Source organism: Mustela lutreola, chromosome 2 (genome assembly GCF_030435805.1).
Source record: "Mustela lutreola isolate mMusLut2 chromosome 2, mMusLut2.pri, whole genome shotgun sequence".
NCBI classification, from domain to species: domain Eukaryota; kingdom Metazoa; phylum Chordata; class Mammalia; order Carnivora; family Mustelidae; genus Mustela; species Mustela lutreola.
The window spans coordinates 40,019,783-40,045,948 of NC_081291.1; the positions used below are offsets into that span (position 1 = coordinate 40,019,783).

General features: G+C 35.6%; 1 protein-coding gene and 1 non-coding gene across 2 annotated transcripts in view; both read right to left on the reverse strand.

Annotated features, from left to right (window-relative positions):
• RYBP (RING1 and YY1 binding protein) overlaps positions 1 to 26,166 on the reverse strand; it is an 81,011-nt gene that overhangs the window by 45,772 nt on the left and 9,073 nt on the right. The gene's annotated exons all lie outside the window — the stretch shown is intronic.
• On the reverse strand, positions 22,709 to 22,858 carry LOC131826243 (small nucleolar RNA SNORA62/SNORA6 family). Its single transcript, XR_009351495.1, has one exon. It is a non-coding gene; the product is annotated as a small nucleolar RNA SNORA62/SNORA6 family (small nucleolar RNA).

Consider the following 26,166-nt stretch of genomic DNA (forward strand, 5'->3'; position numbering starts at 1 on the left):
TCCAAATCTAATGCCATAATTAGGCATACAGTTTGCATTCCTTCCCTTATCAGATTTTAATAATATTTATTCAAAACCTGCCTTGTATTTGATAATTTTGCTAGTAAGCCGATGATGGCAAACTAAGATGAAACTGAAACGTACAGGTATGAAGGGAGGAAAAAAGACAACAAAAAATTAACACCTCTCAAGTCAGAATTACATTGCAGCAGTTTATTTCCAGATGGCAATTGTTAAAAAGCTTGCTGTAACAATAAAGTATGTATTAAAAAGCCTCAAAAGGAGAAACAGAAGACCCTTTCTATTTCTTCTGCTATGAGCTCTAAACAGCGTGAGGAGAGATAATAGAGTTCAAATGGAGACACTGGTTCCCCACCAGTCTGAATTTCCAATAATAATTGAGAGCATTTGGCATTCATTTTAGGGTGTGTATATATTGTGCATCTCCATCAAGCTCATACTTGTACAGGAAAAAATCCTGAACAGGCCTAGGGTGAAAGTATTTACTGCTTTTTCACTGTCAACGAATGATGAAAACAAAACTGTTCGCACAAGATTTATACTACATTCAGAAGGTTCTGGGGCAAAAAATATAAATACTCTAAGCTGTTTTTCACTGTTGGTTAAGAAAACCAAGAAAAGAAGGCAGTAACCCAGTATCATTTTACCAACAGTAATAAAAGCTCCTAATGTGCATATATCATTCTTTCACTGGTAAAACTGCCTTCTTTAAAAATGTACTTCTATAAGACAAAAAAATATAACTGAACTTCATCAAAATTAAAAACTTTTGCCCTTCAAAAGACACAGGTTAAGAAAAATGAAAAGGAATATGTACTTACTAAAGGACATAATATATCCAGGATGTAAAACTCTTACCAACTCCAGACAGAGAGACAACCCAAGTGAGCAAAATATCTGAATTTGACCAAAATACATACACAAATTGGCTAATAAGTCTAAGATGCTCAGTATCATTAGTCATCTGAAAAATGCAAATTAAAACCACAATGAGGTTCCACAACATAGCCACTAAAAAGGCTATAATCAGAAGTTGTTGGTGAGGACATGGAGAAACTAGAATCTTCATATGTTGTAACATAAAACAATACAACCACTTTGGAAAACAGTTCAACAGCTTCTTCATAGGTTAAACAAGAAATTATCATAAAAGTCAACAGTCCACCTAGATTACCTACTCAAGAGAAACCCATGTCTGTGCAAATGTTTATAGCAGTACTATTCTTTTTTTTTTTTTTTTTTAATAGTAGCACTATTCTCAACAGCCACAGATTGGAAACAATCCCAATCCATTAGCGGATGAATAAAGAAAATGCAGTTTATCCATGCAATGAAGTATTACCCAGCTATGAGATGGACAAATCTTAAAACATTATGCTAAGTGAAAGAAGCCAGATATAATAAAAGACTATACACATAATTATTCCATTGACACAGTATTACTACAAAGACTAAAAGGTATCAGTGGTTGCCTGGAGAGTACAAACTGACTGCAAACAGGCACACGGAAATTTTTGAGGTGATTTAAGTGTTCCAAAACCAGACTATGGCGATGACTGTACAACTGCATAAACTCGCTAAATTGTTTGACAGGTGAATTGTTTATTATAATATTTAAAAAAAAAAAAAAGGCCGCTATAAGTGAAAACCGAACCCTCCAGAAGCTAATTTAATTTTCAAAATATTCTCACATTTACCAAAGGCAAAAGATTATATTTTCAAACACCAATTGTATTAGAATTGAAAGGAACTTAAGACGACAGTTTTCCATTTAAGGCGTATTGTTTAGCCATGTCTAACACAGCAGATATTTCCTTCTTATCTATATGGTCAAAAAAAAAACAAAACAAAACACACAATCAATACATTGCTCAGTAATTGCATTCTTGGGCATTTACTCTAAAGAAAGAAAAACCTGTGTTCATGCAAGAATCTTTACATAAGTGTTTCTAGCAGCTTTATCTGATCATAGCCCAAAACTGAAAACAACTCAAATACCCTTCAAAGGGTGGATATTACAGCTTCAGTATGTCCACAGCATGGAATACAACTTAAAAATAAAAAGGGATTAACTACTAATACACACAATTTGAATGCACCTTAAAGAAATTACAATTAAGTGGGAAAAAAATCTACTCTTAAAAGGGTAACATATATATGATTCCATTTACAAAACCTTCTTGAAATGACAAAATCACTGAAGAGAGACCAGATTAGTGGTTGTGGAAGAGGCAGGGAGCAGAGGAAGTGACTGTAGGGATTCTTGTGATGGACTCATTCTGTATCTTTACTATGATGGTGGCATTACAAACTACTTGTATGGTAACATTACCTGCAACTAAATACGCATGCACACATTCTCTTTCTCTCTCATTTCCTCTATCTTACAATGACACAGATAGGTCTAAGTAAAACTTGGGAATTTAAATAAAGTCTGGATTGTGTCATTGTCAATTTTCTGGATGTGTTACTGTTTTCTACAATCATTCAAGACATTATCACCAGGAAAAACAGGATAAAGGTTATAGGAGATGTGATATGTCTCTAGTATTTCTTACAACTGCATATAAATCTACAATTATTTCAAGACAAAGTTTTTTTTAAGTTAACAAAAATTCAACATAGTTTATTTGCACTGCTACCTCCACAGAATACCAATAGCTCACATATTCTGAGGCTGTATTACGTTTTAAGTCTTGCAATATATTACTCTTTTTTATGGGGTAGAAACCTTCTCCTGCACAGCAGACCAAAGAAAAGTGATTACAATCAATCATTAACTGATTCTTAAATACCAGAGAACAAACATAGGAAAGAAATGCAGCACCTAAAACTTCTACATCAAGCTGCATAAAAACAATCTCTAGAGGTGGATTTAAAATTTTAACCAAACACCCAGGAAAAACCTCTTCCATCAGAAAGGTATCATACAGATGAAGCCAGGCCTTCGAGATTTTAAGACACAAAAAAAGGCATACCCTTCATGATTAATTCCAGGTTTACCAAGTAACTTCAAATCACCAACCTAGGTTCTTAGCACCTTGACACCTTAAACTCCCATCTGATAGAATACCTGGTTAGTGGAAAGAATTATCACAATAAACTTCTTATACTTCAGTCTTTTGGGAGCCTGATTTCATCTTCATCTCTCAACTCCACATAAAGCATGCAAAGCTATACCCTTTCCATCTGGTGACCTACTGATGGCACGCACCCAGCAAGTCTTCAAATGCAATGGACAGCTGCCAGATAAAGGAGGGCTGAGGGTAAAGGTGGAGAAGCCTTCCTTTCCATTTCAAAGTAAAAAGCAACAGTAAAGGAGCCATTTGAAAACTGTAACGTTACCTGACACTTATAAAAGAAAGAAAAACAAGATGGGCACATACTGTGGTCCTTTTGCACCCTGAAATTACAGGTAACAAGACAAAGGACAGAAAACATGAGAAGAAACTATAAAGGCACCAAAAGAAAGTAACACCAAAGTTCAAATTATAACTCAGGGAACAATGTCCAGAAGATTAAACCTTCTTAACATTCCAACACAGTTAACAAACAGAGAAGGATTTCAAACAGCTAACAAACATACAAAAATAAGTTTAAATTTCTGGATAAGGGAAATGTACATTAAAAGAATGAAATACCATTTACCATGGTCCCATTTTCCACTCTCATTTCTAGATCAGAAACCTGATAACGCCAACTGTAGGTATTCTACAAGAAAACTGGAATTCTGCTGTTAGCAGAAACACTTTGGAGACCAATTTGTAATTCTTAATGCTCAAAAGGCCCATATCACATAATCTCGCAATTCCATTTAAAGATCTCTTGTACTTGTCACAAGATGTGTACAAAGATGCTCACAAAAGTGCTATTTGTAATAAGGACAAGGAAAATCCACCTAAGAATAGATAAGCTGTATTTTATCCAAGGGAACAGTATGTAACAGTAAAAATATGCAAGCTAGATCCAGTATCAATGGTTTGTATCTCACACAATGCTAAGCCAAAAAAACCCAAAAACAAACAAACCAAAAAAACCCAAACACACCAAGGTACAAAAAGGTATGTGAAGTACACCATTTAGACAGATTTTCCAAACTAAGAAAAAAGGTTTATACTGATGGTGAATTCATACAAACACGTACCAAAAAACAGGGAACTATGCAAAGGAATGATATGTATCTCCTTCAGTTATAGTGGTTGGGAAAGGCACTGAGGGAGAAAAAGTCAGAAGAGGTGTTCACTGTTTCAATTCCTGCAAAATGTTCACTGTTTGAATATTTTAATCAAAACGATCCAAATCAAATGTAGAAAAAAATGTTAACATTTATTAAATTTAGGGGATGAGTATTCTTTTGTGTTTTTCTATTAGTTTAAATATTGTGTTTTTTCAAAGGTTTTAAAATGGGAAAGTACATTAAGTCAAAGGTAAAAAGGAGATGCAAATTCTACCAGGAATCAAGAAGAGACATCATTACAAGTCTTAGAGACATTACAAGGATAAGGAAAACTTACAATTTGTGTATGTGACAGCTTAGATAAGATGTCTCAAAGAATTTTCCCAACTACCAAAGGTTACATAAGAATAGGAGATGTAAACAGACCTGTATATATTTTGAAAAACTGATTTGTACTTAAAGACTTCAACAATTAAAACAATAAGACCAAAAGAATACCCCCAACCAAGACGACTTCTTTGGTGAATTTCTACCAAAAATTTAAGACAGAACTCTACACCGATTCTTCCTTCCAAAAAGAACACTCTTCAACTCAGTGTTATTAAGTCAGCATTACCAGAACATCAAAAATAAAGACAACACATGAGAACTACAGATCCCTCTCAAGAATATGGAACCAAAACTCCTTAAGAAATTAGAAAACTGAATCCAGCAATACCTAAAAAGGATAACACATAATGAACAACTGAGTTTGTACCATGAATGCAAAATTGTTTCTCGTATCTGAAAAATGAAAATACTAAAATACAATTTTATTGACATATTAGCAACCGACAATTGGAAATAAAACATAAAGTACAACTTAACAATAGCATAAAAAAAAACCATTAACTATTCAGGGATAAATGTTAACAAAATATGTATAAGATCTGTATGCTACAATATACAAAACACTGATGAGAGAACCAAAGACTTAACTAAGAGATATACCATGCTTGTAGATGAGAAAACTCATTAATGTTAAAATCAATTTTCCTCAAAATGATCTGTAGTTATGATATCCAACACAGCAGCCACTAGTAACATTGATATCTACATCTGCGTTTAATTAAAATCACATAAAATTTAGAATTCGTTTCCTCAATTTCGCTAATCACTTTTGAAGTGGTCAAGTCACATGTTGCCAATCACTACCATACTGGACAGTGTAGATGGGAAACATTACCTTCATTACAAGTTCTTATTGCTACTGGACACTGCTATCTACAGAGTCAATGCAATCCAGTCAAAATCTCACCAAATTTCACAGAAATGAGGATGGAAAAAGAGGATCTCATATACTCTAAATAAATAAATAAATTTTTAAAATTCCAAAAAAGTAGTACTAAGCTGAGGGACTGATGTTACTTACTGGATTTCATGAATTATGATTGCTAACAGTATTTAAAGATGGTGTAGTACTGGCAAAAACACAAAGTCCACACACACACACACACACGAGATCATTTGATTTTGAACAAAGATACCAATGTAACTCGTTAGAGAAAGGAGAGTCTTTCAATAAATGGTACAGAATAAGCTGGGATGTCCATATATAAAAATTAAGAACCTCAATCCATACTCTTATCCATATATAAGAATTAACTCAAAATGGATTAAACACCTAATTGTAAAACCTCAAGAGTTATTATAAAACTTCTGAGAAAACATAAAGGAAAATCTTTAGGACCCCCGTCTATGCAAAGATTTCTTGGATAAAACATAAAAAGCATAAGTTGTAAAAGAAAAAAATACATATATTGAGTTTCAAAAAATTAAAAATCTCTATTCTCTGAAAGACAGCATTTCCCCAGTTTTGAGAAATAATTGACACATACCACTATATAAGTTTAAGGTATACAGCATGAAGGTTTGATTTATATACATCATAAAACGATTACCACAAGTTTGGAACAGCCATCATCTCATATAAATACAATAAAAAGGAAAAAAGATCTTCTTGTGGTAAGAACTCTTAGAATGTACTCCTTTAACAACTTTCCTATATGCCATACAACAGAATTATGGTCATGATGCCGTACATTTCATCCTTAGTACTTATTTATCTTATAATTTGGCATTTGTGCCTTTTGACCACCTTCTTCAAATTCCCTCTCCCACTGAAAGACACCATTAAGAAAATGAAAAGTCAATGACTAGGAGAAAAAATAAACAAAATACGTATCTAATAAACTGTTATTTGGAATATATGAAAACTTGTATGAAAGCTGAGTAATAAATGCAATGGGCAAAAAAAAATCTATAGTCATTTCCCCAGAGATATATGGGTGATTTAATGTAAAATCACAGAGATGTATGGGTGATTCATGTAAAAACACATGAAAAGATGAGGTGCCTGGGTGGCTTAGCGGATTAAGACTCTGCCTTCGGCTCAGGTCATGATCCCAGGGTCCTGGGATAGAGCCCTGCATGGGGCCACTCAGCAGGGAGACTGCTTCCCCCTCTCTCTCTGCCTGCTTCTGTGCCTACTTGTGATCTCTGTCAAATAAATAAAATCTTAAACAAAACAAAACACATGAAAAGAGACTTATTGTTAGTCATTAAGGCAATGCAAATTAAGATTACAATGATAGACCACTAAAATCTACTATACTGGTATTACAAAAACAAAGACAAAGAACTGGCAATGTCAAATACTGAGGATGCACAGGCAGGGATTTCTACACTGTTGATGATGAAAAACAAAATGGTCTTCTTGGGGATGATGCAAATATTATTCTTGATGGTAATTACAGGGTTAATAAGTTCATAAAAATTCACAGATCTGTACACCAAGAAGGATTAATCTTATTGTATGTGAATACCTCAGTACGCCTGACCTTAAGTATTTTCTTTAAAATATTTTAACACTTCAGTTTTCCAAACTCAATGCAAACTTCCCTAACAACTCCTCTCATCATGTACTTCTAAAAGCCTCATATTACCATACTGATCAAACCTTAACTCCAAAGACAACCAAATGTTCCATATGACTAGACAATCTAGTATTTCCAATGCACAGTACTGTAGAGCTAATCACATAAACTTCAAAAAGGATAAAAGCATGTAAAGTACTCCACCTCTGCCAAAGTACTATAGGACCTCCACTATCATCTATGAAGAAAATCATCCAAGAAGAATAATCAAATGAAAGGAGTCTAAAAGCAAAGGAAATCTTCGGGAAAGCTATGCATGTGATGGTAACAAGAATAACAAATCACCACCCACATTCATACATCCCTCCCACAGGGAGAAATTAGGTGGGCAGACAAATCAAATCAAGAGAAAGATAATTCACACCTGAATCCCCTCATATCAAATTTCCCTGTCATGCAAACCAAATCATAGGACTTCCTATGACAACACCCAAGTACTGGAAGTCTAAGATAGTTCAGACTGTAACAGAGAGTATTTCACAGAAGTGCTTTACATAGAGAAAAACGAGAGCTGGAAATTGAGAAGAAACAGTTCTTATTTCATTATGAAATACAAACGTGCCTACCACAGTTCTGAATCTTCAATGTAAAGAAACCGTAAAATCTAAGGCATTATAGCACTCATACTGCAGCATACAGAGGAATGCCTCTTATCATCTTCCTAATGCTTGGTCTGTCAGAAAGGTGATACAGCTTGGCAGAAGAGGACAAAACTAATCCAGAAGTCTAGCCCAGGTTCTACTACCACTAACCTGTTTCATGACTTGGCGCCAGTCACTTAAGCTCACTGGATTCTAGTTTTCCTGGATTTAATGACTGGAAAAAATCATCTCTAAGGTCCAATCTAAAGAAGTTTTTCCATGGAGGAAAAACAGTAGCCCAGGGCAATTCAAAGAATTCTAGCTCTTCTTGGCCAGATATAACTATAGTCATTATGAATGTGGATTTAACATTAGCTCATTTTATTAAAATGTTCATTATTTATTTCCCAATAGCCTATAGGCTTTAAGTAGAAAGCACAGTGCTGCTCAACAAACCCTACACACTTGAAACATGTAGAAAACAACAAGGGCCATCACAAACTGCTAAAAGCCAGTGATAAAGAGAAATCTTAAAAGCAACTAAGACACACTTTGTAAAGAAAAAAAGGGGGGATGGCAGCAGATTACTCATCTGAAATAATGAAACCCAGAAAACAATGGAACACAACCTTTAAGGTAGTGAAAGAAATAAACTGAACCTAGAATTCTATACCCACTGAAAACAACTTTCAAAACAAGGACAGAAACTGGAAGCCTCATACACTGTTGGTAATATAAAATGGTGCAGCCACTTTGGAAAACAGGTTAAAGAGTTATCATTTGTCCCAGCAATTCCAATTCTAAGTCTATATCCCAGAGAAATTAAACCATGTATCCATACAAAAATGTGTACACTAATGTTCATGGCAGCATTATTCATTAATAGCCAAAAGGTTGTTTATCTATACAATGAATATTACTTGGCTATGAACAGGAGTAGGTACTGATATATGCTACAACATACAAGTTTCCAACATTAAACATTATAGTAGTGAAAGGACCCAGTCACAAGAGACCACATGTCATTTGATTCCATTTATACAGAATACCCAGAACCCTGAATCTTTAGAGAGAGAGTTTATCAGTAGTTCCCTAGGACTGGGGATGGCTGGGTGCACTGGGAGTGGGGGCACCCTGAAGGGTGACAGGTAAAAAGCAGGGGATTCCTTTTGGGGGTGATGAAATGAGGCCACAGTTCATAATTCTGCGAATATACTAAAGACTAATGAACTGCACACTTTAAATAGATGAACTGTATTATATATGCGTTGTATCCTCAAAAAGCTGTTGTTATCAGAAGAAAAGCAAAATAAAAACTGAGAAATAAAAAACAAAAGAATCAATCACCAGCAGACCCAAACTGTAAGAATGTTACAGGAAGTCCCTCAAGCAGAAGGAAAAATTACCACATGGAAATCTGGCTCTAAACAAAGGAATGAAGAGCACCAGAAATGGTAGGTATGTGAAAAAATAGAAAAGATTTCTTCTATTATATTTCACAATCTCTTTAAAAGATAAGTGACTATATAAAAATTCTCTTAGGGAGGATTACAACAGAACTAACAGCAGAAAGGCTAGGTACAGGAAAGTGGCAGCATACTTCTACTCTTATACTACAGATGACCCTTGAACAACACAGTTTGAACTGCATGGGTCCAATTACAGGTGGATTTCTTTTAAAAAAAAAAATACATGGTACAAAAATATTGTAAATGTATTTTCTCTTCCTTATGACTTCCTTAGTATTTTCTTTTCTCTAACTTAGTTCACCTACATTATACATTATACATTATATAATATATACAGCATACATAATACGTTAACTGACTGCTTATGTTATTGGTAAGTCTTCCTGTAAACAGTAGGCTGTAAGTATTTAAGTTCTGGGGGATTCATAAGTTATGTTTGGATTTCCACTATATATGGGGCTGGTCCCCCTAATCCCCAAGTTGTTCAATGGTCAATTGCTATGTAAAGAAGCGTATCTCTTGAAGATAATCTTAGATATATACTAAAGACATATACTAAACGAACAACTAAAACCAGAGAGTTATAGCTAAGAAAAAAGGATATAAACTGGATTAAAAAAAACAAACAAACTCAACTAAGCCAAAGACAGCAGAAGAAAAGAAGAAAGAGGATGGATGGGAAAAACAGAAAACAAATAGCAAGGCAGATTTAAAATGAATCATATCAATAATCAGAACAACTGAAAATGGTCTTTTTAAAAAGGGCAAAGACTATTGGGACGCCTGGGTGGCTCAGTTGGTTGGACGACTGCCTTCCACTCAGGTCATGATCCGGGAGTCTCGGGATGGAGTCCTGCATCGGGCTCCCAGCTCCATGGGGAGTCTGCTTCTCCCTCTGACCTTCTCCTCGCTCATGCTCTCTCTCACTGTCTCTCTCTCAAATAAATAAATAAAATCTTTAAAAAAAAAAAAAAAAAGGGCAAAGACTACAATAGTTACAAAAAAGAAACCCAATTATATCTGCATAATAAGAAATCCACGTCAAATATAAAGACACAAACATGGAAAAAGGTATGTTATGCTAACCCTATTCATTTGTTCAATCTACTTAATACACGACAAAGTAGTATCAGAGCAAAAAAATTACGTGATAAAGGTGATTTCATAATGACAAAGGGCTCAATTCCTTAAGACATAATTCTATATATTTAATCCATCTAATAAGCAGAAGAATTAAATTAGAAGTAAAAAAATAGCAGGATAACCGGAATTCTCCCATATTTGGAAATGAAGCAACAATTCAAAATAAAGCACCAGCCAAAAGAGAGAGGGTCAGTCAGAAAATATTTTGAGCCAAATGAAAATGAAATACATTATCAAATTTTATGGACTGTAACTAAAGTAGTACTTGAGAGGTTAATTTATAGCATCAAACACCTATACATGAAAAAAATAAATAAATAAAAGGTCCACTAATCAATGACCACACTAATACTTTAGGAAACTAGGAAAAGAAGAGCAAATGACACTCAAAATAAGCAAAATAAAGACCAGATCTGAAATCAAGGGAAAACCAGATAAACAAAGAAAAAAACAACAAAATCAAAATCTTGTTCAGATAAATAAAATCAGAAAGACACAAATCATCAATAAGGACTAAGAAAGGGGACATCTCAATAAATGCTACAGGTATTAAAATAAATGTACAAGAATGTACAAGACAGCTACAGGTATTAAAAAGAATGATATGAGAATATTATCAACACCTTTACTTCAGTAAAATGGGCAAATTCCTACATTTCTTGAAAGGCACAAACTGCCAAAACTCATTCAAGAGGAAACAAATAATCTAAATATTCCTATACACTTTAATTTGTCGTTAAAACCTCCATAAGGAAAACTCTAGGCCCAGATGGCTTCACTGGTGAATTCTAACAAACACTTAAGAAATAATATCAATTCTATACAAACTCTAAATGAGAAGAAAAATTATGCGTTCCCACCTTATTCTAGGAGAGACACATCAGTCTAAATACAAAACCAACTACGTTGCAAGAAAGCTAGACCAATCTGAGAGACAAGAGACAGAGATAAGGAGAGAGCAGGAGCACTGAAGAGAGTGAAGAGAGCTAGAGAAGCAGGGTCCCTGACGCAGGACTGCTGGGATCATGACCTGAGCTGAAGGCAGACACTTAAAAGACTGAGTCACCCAGGCAACTCAGATGCAAATACTCTTTAGAAAGAAAATAATCTAACTCAGATTACTGCCAACAGAATACAGAGTGGGATTTTTCCTAGGAGTGAAAGGTTGGTTTAAACTCCAAAAATCAACCAATGTAATTCAGCATTAAATATGAAAAACTGTATGACTGTCTTAAAAGATGCAGGAGATGCAGAACAGGGAAATGTACCTGACAAATCCAACATCGGACTCCCAGCTCCATGGGGAGTCTGCTTCTCCCTCTGACCTCCCCTCTCATGCGCGCTCTCTCTCTCTCTCTCAAAATAAACAAATAAAAAATATTAAAAAAAAAAAAGAAAAGAAAATGAAAAATATTAGTAGTCTTTATACTCCTTGATTTCAAGACCTTAAAAAACAACACTAAGACAGTATAGTACCAGTGTAAAGACAAAACAGATTGATGGAACAAGACAGAGTCCAGAAACAGCATCAAATACACAGTCCATTGATTTTCACCAACATGCCAAGGCAATTCAATGAAGAAAGACTAATCTTTCCAAAAAATGATGCCAGAATAACAGGATGGCCATATGTTAAAAACAAACAAACAAAAACAAAGAAAACAACCAAAAACCCCAAAACCAGCTTACCTCACCCTTACAAATCTGTATACAAGTATCATTTCAAAACAGACTACATACCCAGACATAAGAGTTAAAACTGTGAAACTTCTACTACAAAAATCTGAGAAAATTTTGGTAATGTTGGGTTTGGCAAAGACTTCTTAAATATGACACAAAAATAAAAGTTATAAAAGAAAACAAACATACATAGAACATACATCTGAATCTAGAATAAAGAACTCTCACAATTCAGTAAGTCAACCAAACTTAAAAAGGTGTAAAAGACATTTTAAAAAACTTAAAAGATGGCATATAAGCATATGGAAATAACAATCTTTATTAGTTATTAGGAAATACAAAACCACAATGAAATACCATCGGACACCCTCTATTTGCCTAAAATTAAAAAGGCTATATCAAGGCTGGCCAAAATGTGGAACAACTGAACTCTCACACACTGCTTTGGGAATTTAACACACACAACCACTGAGGGAAAAAAAGATTAAAAAGAAAGAGTTTGGCAGTTTGCTACAAAGTTAAAACACCAATGATTCCACTGCTTTACTCAAGTAAAATGAAAGTGTATGTCTACACAAGACTTGTTCAGGAATGTACAATACAGCTCTATCTGTATTGGCCAGAAACTGAAAATTCAAATGTCCATCAACACGTGGATAGATAGAACGGCAAAATAGGCATATAATGGAATAGTACCCAGCAATAAAAAGGGATAAAATAAACATGGATGAATCTCAAAATAAGCAAACTGATTTAAAGAAACCAAAGGAAAACCCAAAAGTACATACTGTAGAATCACAGTTACACAAAATTCAAGAAAATGCAAACTGACCTGTAGTTACAGAAAGCAGATTAGTGGTTGACTTGGGATAGAAAAGGGTAGAAGGAATTACCAAAGGGCAAGAGAAAATTTTGGAGGGTGACAAATATGACAATTATCTGTGGTGGTTTTCCAGGGTATTCTTTAAACCTGAGTATCTTACAGGCCAATTAAATTTTAATAAAGCTAAAAGAAATTAAACCCTGATAACAAGATGTTCTTTTTCTCCTGATTACAATACTTTTTAGGTTTTTTTTGAGAGGATTAATACAGATAGAGAAAATATACATTACTGTATAAATTAATCTACATGTTTTACTATTCATTTTTTAAAATTAAGAGATCAGATCTAGTTGTTTAGTTCTGTTTGAGAATGTATTCTAGAAATGCTACAAATACATCATTTTTTTGTAGAGGAAAGTATTTTCTCACTAGCTTTAAGTATTTTCAAAATGCTTTATCTTCATTCCTAGTAATTTTAATTGGCAATTAGAGCCTAACATTTTAGCTGTAAATTTAGTATTAATACCGTAATTACCATTACACACACACACACACACACACACACACACACAACACACCACATAAATTATAACATGCATCTTTTCAGAAACAATCTGTACCATCAGTGTTTCACCAAGGCATAAAGTGGCTTTCCTGATGGTTCCAAGAGTTCATAAATCTAAGTTCTTTACAACTTTATGTAATTTTGGGGTCACTGTGCTCTTATATTCCCTATAGAAGAGTAAGATCCTACTCTTCTTCCCGATCTCCATACCAGTATCCAGCAAAAAAACACAGCCAGGCTAAGTTTAAAGATCAACATTCTAGTTAGCTCGTTCTTGCTTCATAGCGTCTTAAAGTTTTTATGGGGCTGGACACAGGGAGATGTGGGACTTGTTTTCACCACTTTTGAATCCCTGAATCTTGAAAAGCCAGAGGTAAGGGAAGAAAAGGAAACCAACTATCACTTGCCAGAAGCCTTCTTTTTTACATTTCAGGGCTTGGGTTTGTTTGTTTGTTAGAGCTGGGGCTGAGTGGTGATAAAAAGGTTTAAACTAATGATTAAAATGAATTTCCGGGTTACATGAACAAAGTCTAAATCATATAAATTCGAGTGGAAAATGGCATGAACTGCTCTGCATTCATCAGCTGTTCTTCGCTGCAAAGCAGAGGAGGCCAACAAGATAGCTTTCTTGATTCTAAAGTGGCAATTCTTAAAAATGTGTTCATTCATATACAATAAATAGTATTCCACAATTTTTAATTTTTTTAAAAAGATTTTTATTTATTTACTTATTTGACAGAGATACTACAAGTAGGCAGAGAGGCAGGTAGAGAGAGAGAGGGGAAGCAGGCTCCCCGCTGAGCAGAGAGCCCAATGTGGGGCTCGATCCCAGCACCCTGAGATCATGACCTGAGCCAAAGGCAGAGGCTTAACCCACTGAGTCACCCAGGCATCCCAGTAGTCCACAATTTAATACAAGTATCTGCAAAACTGAAGGCCAAATTATAATCCTCCAGAATGGACCTATAGAAAAAGTCTGATTTATCTGCAAACTACAAATATTCTACTCTGAAGGACAATCCATCAGCCCAAAAGCCTGTTCTTTAAAGGAAAGAAAAAAAATTAAAAAAAAAAAAAAAACAAGAAAACCGCATTCTATAGCTTACTTTTTACAATCTAGATAGATCTGCTCAATTGCATAAAGGTAAGAGAGTTTTTTATGATGCAAGACTAAGTAGCAAATACCACCCATGAAGCCTCAGTTGTAAGTTTAGCTCACACCTCTTTCCTCAAAAATTGATTTGTTTGCACTAGGGTTAGAAGTTAAAATGACACAAAAATAGTCAAGATATGTCTGTCATTATGTTAGAATTTCAAAGATTTTTCACCACTTTAACATACTATTACTAAGACTTTGGAGAAAACTACCATAAATGTAAATTTCACTGTAGAGATAAGACATTTGAAAAAGTAAAGAGTTAACAAATACAACCCTCATTTCTAAAACATCATTTCATATAAAACTAGAGGGCCTGGATAAAGGAAAGAGGAATAAGAAAAAATAATTAGACCTATTTACCTATTTACTTGACAAAAATCAATGAACTGGAAACAAAGCAAACTTCTGGTGATTGCAAAACAAAACAGAAAAGTAAAGATTATACTGGTCACTGAGAAGAACAAAGCAAATATCCTTATACAATATTCTGAGCATGTTATGAATAAAATTAATTCTGAAAATACACCTTTCAAAACCACAAGAGGATCACAATGATTCATCAAGTTACCATTAGCTGGTTTAACTAATGCGATTAAGCCCAACACTAAATTTAGCAGAAGTTCCCCAGTTAGGGATCAACATGTTGCTGTGTACTAAATTTACTCATGTTTGTATAGGACATTTCCTGTTTGCAAATGTTTTTACAACTAGGTATGGATTTTGTAAGGTTGCATGTAAATCTCTTTAGAAGCCAATTTCACAGTTCAGCATCAGTCTCTATTTTCACTGAGAATTTAAATATTCGCAAAGTTTGTGTTCCATTAATTAAAGGCTTATTAATAGTTACCAAATTTAAAATGTCACAAATTCTTATTTACCAGAACATTCCAACTCACCAGATCTATCTTCTCTCATGAAATTTATTATTAGATCAATGATTTTTGGAAATACTGATATACGGGGCACCTGGATGACTCCTTTGGCCTAAGTCATGATCCCAGAGTTCTGGAACTGAGCCCCACATCGGTCTGTTGGGCGGAGAGCCAGCTTCCCCCTCTCCCTGCCACCTCCCCACCGTCCCCCCAGCCCGGCCTTCTGCACTCAATTCCAGGCACACAGGCATTCTCTGTCAAATAAACAAATGAAATCCAAAGAAAAAAAGAAGATGAAATATCCAATTAAGAGGCTTCATTTATAAAACAGTACCAACTCAAAGGGAAAGATCACCTAGGACTTCAATCCTGAAAAGTAACAGATAAAATACCAGTATCTAAATTACTAATAATTCAAAAGACTGTCCAGCCCACCTCTTGAAAATCCTTTGCTAAGTAAGGGAAGCCCAGTCATTCTGAGTCCTATTCAGCTGTAAAATTTCCAAGAAAAACAGACTTCATGATCTTGTCAATTTTAATCCTTTTCCTCCTTAAGCCATACTGTATCTAGACCACTCTAGCCACTGTTTTACAAACGTTTCAAGATAGCTCTGTTTCTAAAACCTTAAGCCAGCAAGCACAGAACAAAATGGAATGTAAGAGAAAGGCATTTTCTAGTTCTCCTGAGGTGACCCTTTTTAAAACAGACACTGGTTGTGGAGAATTCTATTTTGCAATAAACTGTTGTCTCAGCTGTGAGCAGAGGAGCAGGTATGAACTTGAAAAGGAGATGATCAAGAGAGCTAATGTTAAGAGACTATATGTAAAGGGATGCCCTGGTGGCTCAGTCAGTTAAGCGGCTGTCTTTGGTTCAGGTCATGATCCCAGGTCCTGGAATGGAGTCCTGCATCAGACTCCTTGCTGGGTGGGGAGCCTGCTTCTTCCTCTGCCTGCCACTCTGCCTGCTTGTGCTCTCTCCCTGACAAACAAGCAAACAAACAAATAAACAAATAAATAGAAAGTGAGAGGCTATGCAAAGAGGGGCACCTGGGTGGCTCAGTCCCTCAGCCTCTGCCTTCAGCTCAGGTCTTAATCCCAGGGTCCTGGGATGGAGCCCTGCACAGTGCTCCCTGGTTGGCAGGAGGGCTGCTTCTTCCTCTCCCAATCCCCCTGCTTGTATCCCCTCTCTCACCGTCATTCTCTGTGCCAAATAAATAAATTAATAATCTTTTAAAAAAAGAGAGAGAGAGAGGCTATACAAAGAGTAAAATTAAAAACTAAAGAGAGGAAGTAAACAAATGTTGGCAGTATTTCCAAGTCATTCGCCAAGTGCTTTTTAAAAATTTTAATAGACATACCCTATTTGCAGAAAAACTGATCAATATATGACATTATTTTAAAAAGGAAACATTTTAAAACTAGAGATTGGAAGAATGGATTATACTTTTAAAAGTTACACCCAAGAGTACATAAGCTGTAGCACATTAAGACCTTGCCTCTGAAAATTTAACTGTGTCAGTGGCACTATCCTTGGTCATGTGGGCTTCAAATTTAAATCTGGGGCAAAATGTAAAAAGGAAATTCCACTACAAAATGAAATGCACAAAGTTCTTCAATGACCACAGAAAAAAAGAATCGAGAGTTTTCCCAAAAGTTTACATGAGCTGAGTCTTACATCTAAAGGTGACTTTTACCAACTAAAACTAAGAGGTAGAACGTCTTCAGGCAACACAGTGACAGGAGAGAACATGCTGAGGAACACAAGTTTGACCAGAAGGCACATGGTAAGAAGTGGCAAAGATGAGCTGGTAGGTAGCACAGAGCCAGACCATGACAGGTATCGCAGGTCAGGTCGTTTAAGGAGACAAGGCAATACCTCCTCCGGCAATCAGGCAGCCATGAGGCAGCAACCAAGGATTCTAGGCAGTCGAGCTACACGATCTATCTATTTTCTAGAGAGATCACTAGATACCTGGCTGAGAAAAGCTACTCCAAGAGTCCAGGTGCAGGTCTGTACTGTAGAGATTTGCAATTAACGAAGTTCACAATGAACTGAAAAATTAAATAATGAGGACCTAAATTAAGGTGGTAGTGACAGGAATACAGGAGGAATAAAACAACAGAATTTGGCATCTGACTGCCACAGTTGGTATCTAATGATGCCTATAGACTGGTGGCTGTAGAGATGGTATCACCATTTTCAGAAAAAAGTTTATTATAAACAGTATGAATGTGAAGTTGGAGAAGATCTGAGTCAAGCGCAACCGTGCTATATAAACCCAGCTGGGAATGTAAACTCTAAGGCTCATTTCGTTATCTGTAAAATGGATATATGTATCATACCCTTAAAAGGATTAAATGAGACAATGTATGAAACAGTCTTAATATAGTGCCTATTTGTTAAATGCAGGTTAAATGTTGGCCCTTATCAGCATTACTATTAGATTGAGTGCAGGTTACAGATGAAGACTTTGATGAGGTGTCCCACTCTTCTTCCTGTTACCCAATTAAGCTCCTTCTAGGTCTGTGTTCCAATCACTCCCTCAATAACGGCCATTCAATAAATAGTAAGCATAGAAAAGTACAAATGTACACCTGTTCTAATAGAACCAAATTTTACCTTGGGGCATAACACAGTATTAACTATTTCAGTAATACACTTTCCAAAAAAAAGAAAAAGAGAAGCACTGAGTCTTTCTTTTAATTAAACAACAAAGACTATGAAGACCCCTAGGGCTGTAGTGGACATTTCTGTAGTTAATACACCTTCCACATCAGGTGTTTTGACAGAAAGCTCTTATCTTAAAGATGTGTAATAGGAGAATAACTGAATCTAGTCATCTGGTCAGTCTGTGAGGAGTTTAAGTTCTTAGACTGGGAAAGAGAAGAACAAAGATTTTTAAGTCCATAAATGAAGGGCTATTAGTGAAGGGTTTCAAAATAAAAACCTCAATTATAACTTAAATAAGGAAATTTCAACTATACGTACTTTTTTAAAAAAAGATTTTATTTATTTATTTGACAGAGAGAGATACAGCACAAGCAGGCAGAGTGGCAGGAAGAGGGACAGAGAAGCAGGCTCCCTGCCTATCAAGAAGCCCGATGAAGGACTCGATCCTAGGACCCTGGAATTCATGACCTGAGCAGAAGGCAGCCGTTTAACCAACTGAGCCACCCAGCATCCCACAACTACACATACTCTTGCCAAAAAGTTTTAACAGATAAAACCTTCTTATTAAGAGACTCTGAAATGTATAAATATCCTGAGGGTGGAGGAGTGACACATTACAAATACATTATTTTCAATAAACTTTAGACAAGTAATTTGGCATCATGATATTTCATTATTACATTAGAAACTGCCATAACTGACATAAATCACAGTATAACTGGAGGAACAAAGAAATCATCCAGTTCCATGAATTTCAGGAAATTCAATTAACTGCAACCCACGGTTTAAAATCTCAACCCCGCATATGTATCTACACACACATAATATTGTTCAATGTGACATTTTTAAACCTTTACTCACAATATAATTGCAGTAAACAGACAATGTTACACTGAAACTTTTTTTTTTTAAAGATTTTACTTATTTACTGGACAGAGATCACAAGTAGGCAGAGAGACAGGAAGGGAAGCAGGCTCCCAGCCAAGCAGAGAGCCCGACTCGGGGCTTGATCCCAGGACCCTGGGATTATGACACGAGCCGAAGGCAGGGGCCTTAACCCACTGAGCCACCCAGGCACCCATATACTGAAACTTTTAAGACATCCTAAAGCACTGAGAAAAAACAAAAATTTCTGAAACGTACTTACATGAAATTTCAGTTAGTCTGGATGGAGAGCCACATTCCATAGCCCTCACAAATAAACAAACAAACAACAAACAAAAAACCACTCTAACTAAATTCTAACAGAATTCTAACAGAATTTCCTGTTGCTAAGATTCACCAAAATCAGAAATGAGTTCTTCATAAAGAATTATGAGGTGTCATTAATACATTTACAGGTTCAGCAGACAAGAAGAGAGGCACTGTCAGGCACATAAGGAGGAGGCTGGTGGATGGGGGAGAGAAAGAGGCAAAGAACACTCTACCTACCCACCTCCCCCTATTATCACTCCTGTCTTGAGCACCAAAATGCAATCCCTGCTATTATAAACAAACATCAATGATGTACACCAAAAGTATAGGTCATGGTAAGTTCACTGTCATACATTTTGTTCCAGAGTACTCAACAACAAATTAGAAGACTTGTGACTCCTTCAATTTCCTTAACTGGAGGGAAAAAAAAAAAACCAACACAAATAAAGACAGCAATGCATACACTGGAAAGCAGAATCTACACATTAGAACACAGAGACCAAAGGCCTAATTGTATGTGCTCCTGTATCAGACCCTGTCCAGGCACCACTGCCTTGGGAGAGTCAATCATTCCCAAACTCAATGCTGCCTCTGACTACTGATTTTAATGATGGCATGCCATGTTCTTTCAAAGTATTGTGTAATTTTCTGAATGAGTAAAGTAATAAACAGTACTTGAAAAGTGATTTTAAGACAGTCACCAGTATTATACTGCATATTCTCAGGCCATTTTCATGAGTATATTTTCATCAAGAGACAGAGTGAGAAAAACTCAACATTATAAACAGAAACATCACAACAAGCAAAATAAATCGCTTAACCTAATAGGCTTACATTAACCTTTTTCATCATGGATGAGATGATTAATATCTAATAATAGCTAATAATCAGGATAATTCTAAACAAAGTAGATACTATATTATTGCCCTTATCTAATTTAAATGGCCCTGGAAAAGTGTCCTCCCCTGAGACAGCAGAGGAAGAAGGAAAGAAATTAAAAGAATGCAGTTAGAACACTTTGGTTCCCTATTAATTTGTCCATTTAATTATGTCACCTTTCTATTTCTTCTATTCTACTAACTGGGTATGAAATCAACTAAGTTACTTCACTTTTCTGAGTCTCAACTTCCTCAACTGTGAAAGTTGGAAAACCAACTCTATCTCAGAATTGTAATTCCAGTGTTACACTGGAAAAACAGACAAAAAACTAGTATGATAAATGTAAAGTGCAGTGCAACTGCATAGTACTTGAGAATATCATCTTGAGACTTAAAGTCTAAATGCTCAAGTGCCTGGTGAAATACCCTGCACACGAGTGCTCAAATATTTGTCCCTTTATTCCATCATCATTTAAAACTCAGGTCCTAAAAGTTCAATTCTGGAAAACAAAGACTATCTCATGTACTACTTATGTATTTTTCACTAGTAATATTATTAAGAAATCAGTTGTGCCTTTAGTCTGATGAGTCATTCAATCCAATACAATACAATCCATCAACAGCTTCATTACTTTTAACTATGTGTTCTGTGTTAGGTCCAGTGCCAAGTTCCTTCAAACATTCTCTTACTTAAACCTTATAATACCCCTATGGAGAAGTTATTATTCACAAATGAAACACAAAGCACAAGAGTAACTTGCCCAAGGTTACCAGGTTAGCAAATGACATGGCTGGTGTTACTCAAACTGAGGTCTGACACCAAAGCCTTGGCTCTCAATGCCAACTACTACTCTCCAATATGGTTGTCACATGTGGCTACTGAGCACTTAAAAGGTGGCTAGTCTGAACTTGGTTATGCTGTAACTGTAAAATGCATACCACATCACAGTATGATTTTTATCATAGTATGATAAAAAGAATGTAAAATATTTCACTGCAATTTTATACTGATTACATATTGAAATGATAACATTCTGGATATAACTGATTAAATGAAATAACTTTCTTAAAAATGATTTCACCAAAGGACACCTGGGTGGCTCAGTTAATTAAGCTTGAGCTCAGGTCATGATCTCAGAGTCCTGGAATCAAATCCCGCATCCAACTCTTTGCTTAGCAGGGAGCCTGCTTCTCCTTTCAGCCTGGTCAGCCTCCTCTGCCTGCCCGCCACCCACCACCCTGTCCCCCGCTTGTGCATGCACTCCTTGTCTCTCTCTCTGACAAAGAAACAAAATAAAATCTTTAAAAATAATCATTTCACCTGCTTTTTACTTTCTCACTGTGGTTAATGAAGCCTAAAATTTCATGTAGCTTGCAATGTATATACTTACACTGGACAACACTGAGTCAGAACATCATACAGGACATTTGTAATACCAAGAGCAAAAAACAGCTTTAAATTTACAAATACAACATGTTTTAAATATATTCTCTAATCTCAGCTAATAGCTACTGAAATGCTAAATCAGTATAACCAATATAAACAAAACTTTACAATCTCAATGTAAATGTTATTTAAATTTCAACATTCCAGAATTAGATTTTTAGAACTTATTATGAATACTGGTTTTTCCAACTACCAAAGTGATACCAACTCATCTAAACCACAAAAATTACAAAAACGCATACACACACACAAAAGAATCCAAAAGAATCCATCATGCTACTGCTCAGAATAATTTGATCACTTATTACTTTCAAGTAAATATATTAAATTAAGTGGTGTGAAATATTAAAGTGGGATCATGTTTTATCATTTTGAAACTTGTTTTTTTCTAATACTGTGAACATTTCCTTTTATTATATATTCTTTCTAAAACTTCACGTTTTATTTTGAAATAATTACAGATTCACAGAGTGTTGCAAAAACAGTATGAAGTTCCATATAATTTGCACACCATTTCCCAGACAGGATTGCATCCTCTGGATTACAGTACATCAAAACCAAGAAACTGCCATTGGGACGCATGTGTACCGTTTTAGGTTACCTTATCACATGTGTAGATTCATGTAACAACCACCACAATGAAAATTAGATTTAATTAACACAGAACATTCCCTCTCAGTACCCTTTTATAGCCACAACCACCCTCCCACCCCGCTGGGTGCCTGTTAATCTAACTTTGTTATTAGAAAAATGTTAATGGCTGCCTAAAGTGTGTGACCTGTACAGATTGGCTTTTTTCACTCAGCATCAAGCCCTTGAAATCCACATCAGTTGTTGTATGTATCCAGAGTTTGTTCCTTCATAATTGCTGAGTTATATTCCATCTGGTATGGATGTACCACTCATCTAATCTACTGAAGGACATTTGGGTTATTTCTAGTTTTAGGGTATTACAAATAAAGCTGACATTTTTAAGAGCTGCAAAATATTTAGAACTATTGCATAGTTTTTAATCAATTCCGTGACTTCTATGTAGGCATTTTTTTCTTTTTTAATTGCAGCAAGAATTACTATGAAACTCCACTTTTTGGGCCACAGATCCTTGTGGTCTTAGCAAAAGACCTGCCCCTCATGTAGCACTCTACCAACACTTAATGAGTTCATCAGCCAGGCAGCTATTTTTTGTTATAATAATGATGTAACAAATGTATTTACACAGAAATTTTTACATGCAGAAAACACTAATTCCTAGTTGAAATGTTAGGTCACAAGGTACAAATATTTTTAAAGGAATTGATACCAACTGGCCTTCAGAAAATTTAAAGCAACTTATCTAGCACCAAGGCTCTGTTACAATGTCCATTTCTTCCTAGACTAAAAATTTTTAGTCTTAAAATTCAACTTGCCAAAAATGTTGTTTTGTATTTAAGTAATAGAAGTTATACATTTCTCATGTTTCCTGCCTTAATTTGTAATTCTTTTATTGACTACCTATTCATATTCTTTGGCCAACATTCTACTGAAACACTAGTTTACTGACTGTCAAACTTGGTTCTAACATATGTTACAAAAAAAATAGCTTTTTAAAAATACATGTGTCTGAAATCCAACACACATATTAATAGCCCAAGAGAGTATCTGATTTTTCAGTGTGGAAGACACAAATTTAGTTGATATGGTCCCCCAATTTATAAGTACTCTTCTACTAGACACAATGTTATTTATTAAGAAATCGCCTCTAATTCCAGCTCTAAGTTCATGTACATCCCTACATTGATGTGGGGATGCCTGGGTGGCTCAGTCAGTTAAACAACTGCCTTCAGCTCAGGTCATGATCCCAGGGTCCTGAGATCGAGTCCTGCAACGGGCTTCTTGCTTAGCAGGGAGCCTGCTTCTCCCTCTGCCTGCCGCTCTCCCTGCTTCTGCTCACTCACTCTCTCTCTCTCTCTCTGACAAATAAAATATTTTAAATAAATAAAAACATGAATGTAGATCACTTCTCTTAAATTCACTGCGAAATGTCAAGACATAAATTTTCTCTAACATCAAAACTCTCCCCAGTTTCATTAAGAAACATGGCTGGCTTCTCTTTAGAATTGAAGGTCATCTAACCAATAGTTCTCAAAATTGTGCTCCCTAGACCAACACTAGCAGCACTAACATCACCTAGTAACTTCTAAGAAATGCAAATTCACAGGCCCTACCCCAGGCCTACTTAAAAAAAAAAAAAAAACAAAAAAACCGGAAGGTGGTGGGTAGAGCCAGAAATTAAGCAATGTGTTTCAACAAGCATTCCAGGGCATTCTGATATATACTAAAGTTTGAGAACCACAACATTAAACAAATTTAACAGAAAAACATTAAATCTGGATTGCCTTACACACTTATTCTTTTCATTTAAGACTTCGGCAAAGTTAATCATGCCACAGATACTAAGAATTCAAAGATATATTTTCATTCTCCCCCAAAGTAAAAAAAAACCCCAAAAAAAACTGGAAACTGGATGTTAGCTTTATTTCCTACAAAAAGGAATCCATAAAACCATGAAGTGATCACAAAAAATTTCCTTAGAAGAAAAACCCAAAATGAACCATATAAAACCAACAGGTCAGAACTGATGTCTTTCAAACCAGAGACTCAATTAGTTTTGTATCGCACACTGCTTGATACTCCCATTCCTACATGGAACTACAACCTACAACACTTTGAAAATTCAATGAACTAGCATATTAAATAGCACCTGGAAAACTATAATTACTCAAATATTTGTGGTCCAGGGAATAAATAAATAAATAAATTGGTCAAATAAAAACAATTCTGTATGGCAGAAAAAAAGTGACCTTTATGTTGTTTTGTCCCCTAACTTCTTATAAGCATGTATTACCACCTTCACAACCAAAATAAAGGAGAATCATGACAATATGTAATGATACAGGAAAACACCCTACATCAGTTATTTTTAAGTTTTACCAATGCACTGATAATCTCTCTCCTTCGTGTAATAAAAATTTATAAAAGGCTGGGTTAGTACCAGATAAACAGAGTTCCAGCCTTCATGCTTACTAAAGTTTGAAATTCAAAGTGAATACATTGAGTATTAACCCCATTACAGAGGTGTCTTACTATGGTAGCTACTTCCTATCCAGCTGTGTAAGTGTCCCATTTTCCTCCAAGTAAGACCTGAGCAGGGAGCCCAATGAGGCTCAATTCCCAGGACCTCGGGATCATGACCTGAGCCAAAGGCAGATGCTTAACCAAATGAGCCACCCAGGCACCCCAAGACAATAGAACTGTTTGGTTTTGACTGAAGGTAGTTTCAGCTGAATTTTTATTTCTTGAAACCTTGAATATTCCGGCAGACTTATGCTATTAAACAACTTTTAGTTCTATAAAAGAATGAACAGTGTAAAAATCTTATACCCTATATATGAAATCTGATCTCTTCTTAGAAACAGTCACCAGGTTTATTTTCTCCATGACTAACCACCAAGTACTCAATAGGTTTTAAGGTCCAATACAGGCTGATAAAATTGGCATCCTACATCACCTTTAATTTCCTGTCCCTCCTAAAAGCTACTTCATCTTAAAATGTATTGCTAATGCTCTTAAATTATAAAGTTCTAAGTAAGTTTTTTTTTTTTAAAAAGATTTTATTTATTTATTTGACAGAGAGAAATCACAAGTAGATGGAGAGGCAGGCAGAGAGAAGAGAGAGGGAAGCAGGCTCCCTGCTGAGCAGAGAGCCCGACGTGGGACTCGATCCCAGGACCCTGAGATCATGACCTGAGCCGAAGGCAGCGGCTTAACCCACTGAGCCACCCAGGCGCCCCCTAAGTAAGTTTTTTTTAAAAACATATCCCTTCTACCTGTTTCTTTTCTCAACCAAAAGATCATTTAAATAGTTTTTCTAAAATGATAAAGGGAGGGAAAGAGAGCATTATCTAATCCTATTGAAAAGTCAAAATTTCACTTGTTTACCTTTTGATTTCAACTATTCATGATTTCTGACTAACACTGCAGTTTTCTTGCACTCTTTATTGACAATTCTTCTTTGACATAACAGTCAATCACTGCATAGAACTGAAATTAAAGCTAAATAAATGAAGTGAATGATTAACAGAATTAATCCAGATTACTAAACAGAATACACTCTATGCACAACTTCCAACTTATAGGTATATTAACACAAGAGAACTTACATGATGGACAGCATAACCTCTGCATCAATACCCAACACATTCTGTACCCATTTCTAAACTACTTTTTAGATGCCAGGTTACATGCACACCCATCTAGTTCCTTAAAAGTGATTTTGCACATGACTGATCCTCTGCTTCATTATCCGATTTATAAGACTTTTGGCTGCTTAAATAACCAAATGGGCAACCAATAAGGATCAGGAATCATCAGAGTTATTGTTTAGGTAAATGTGCTCATGCTCTGAAGCTCCAAACCACTCCAGGAAGTACTTTAAATGCACTGCCCTACAGCGTCCAAGACTCAAGTTCTGT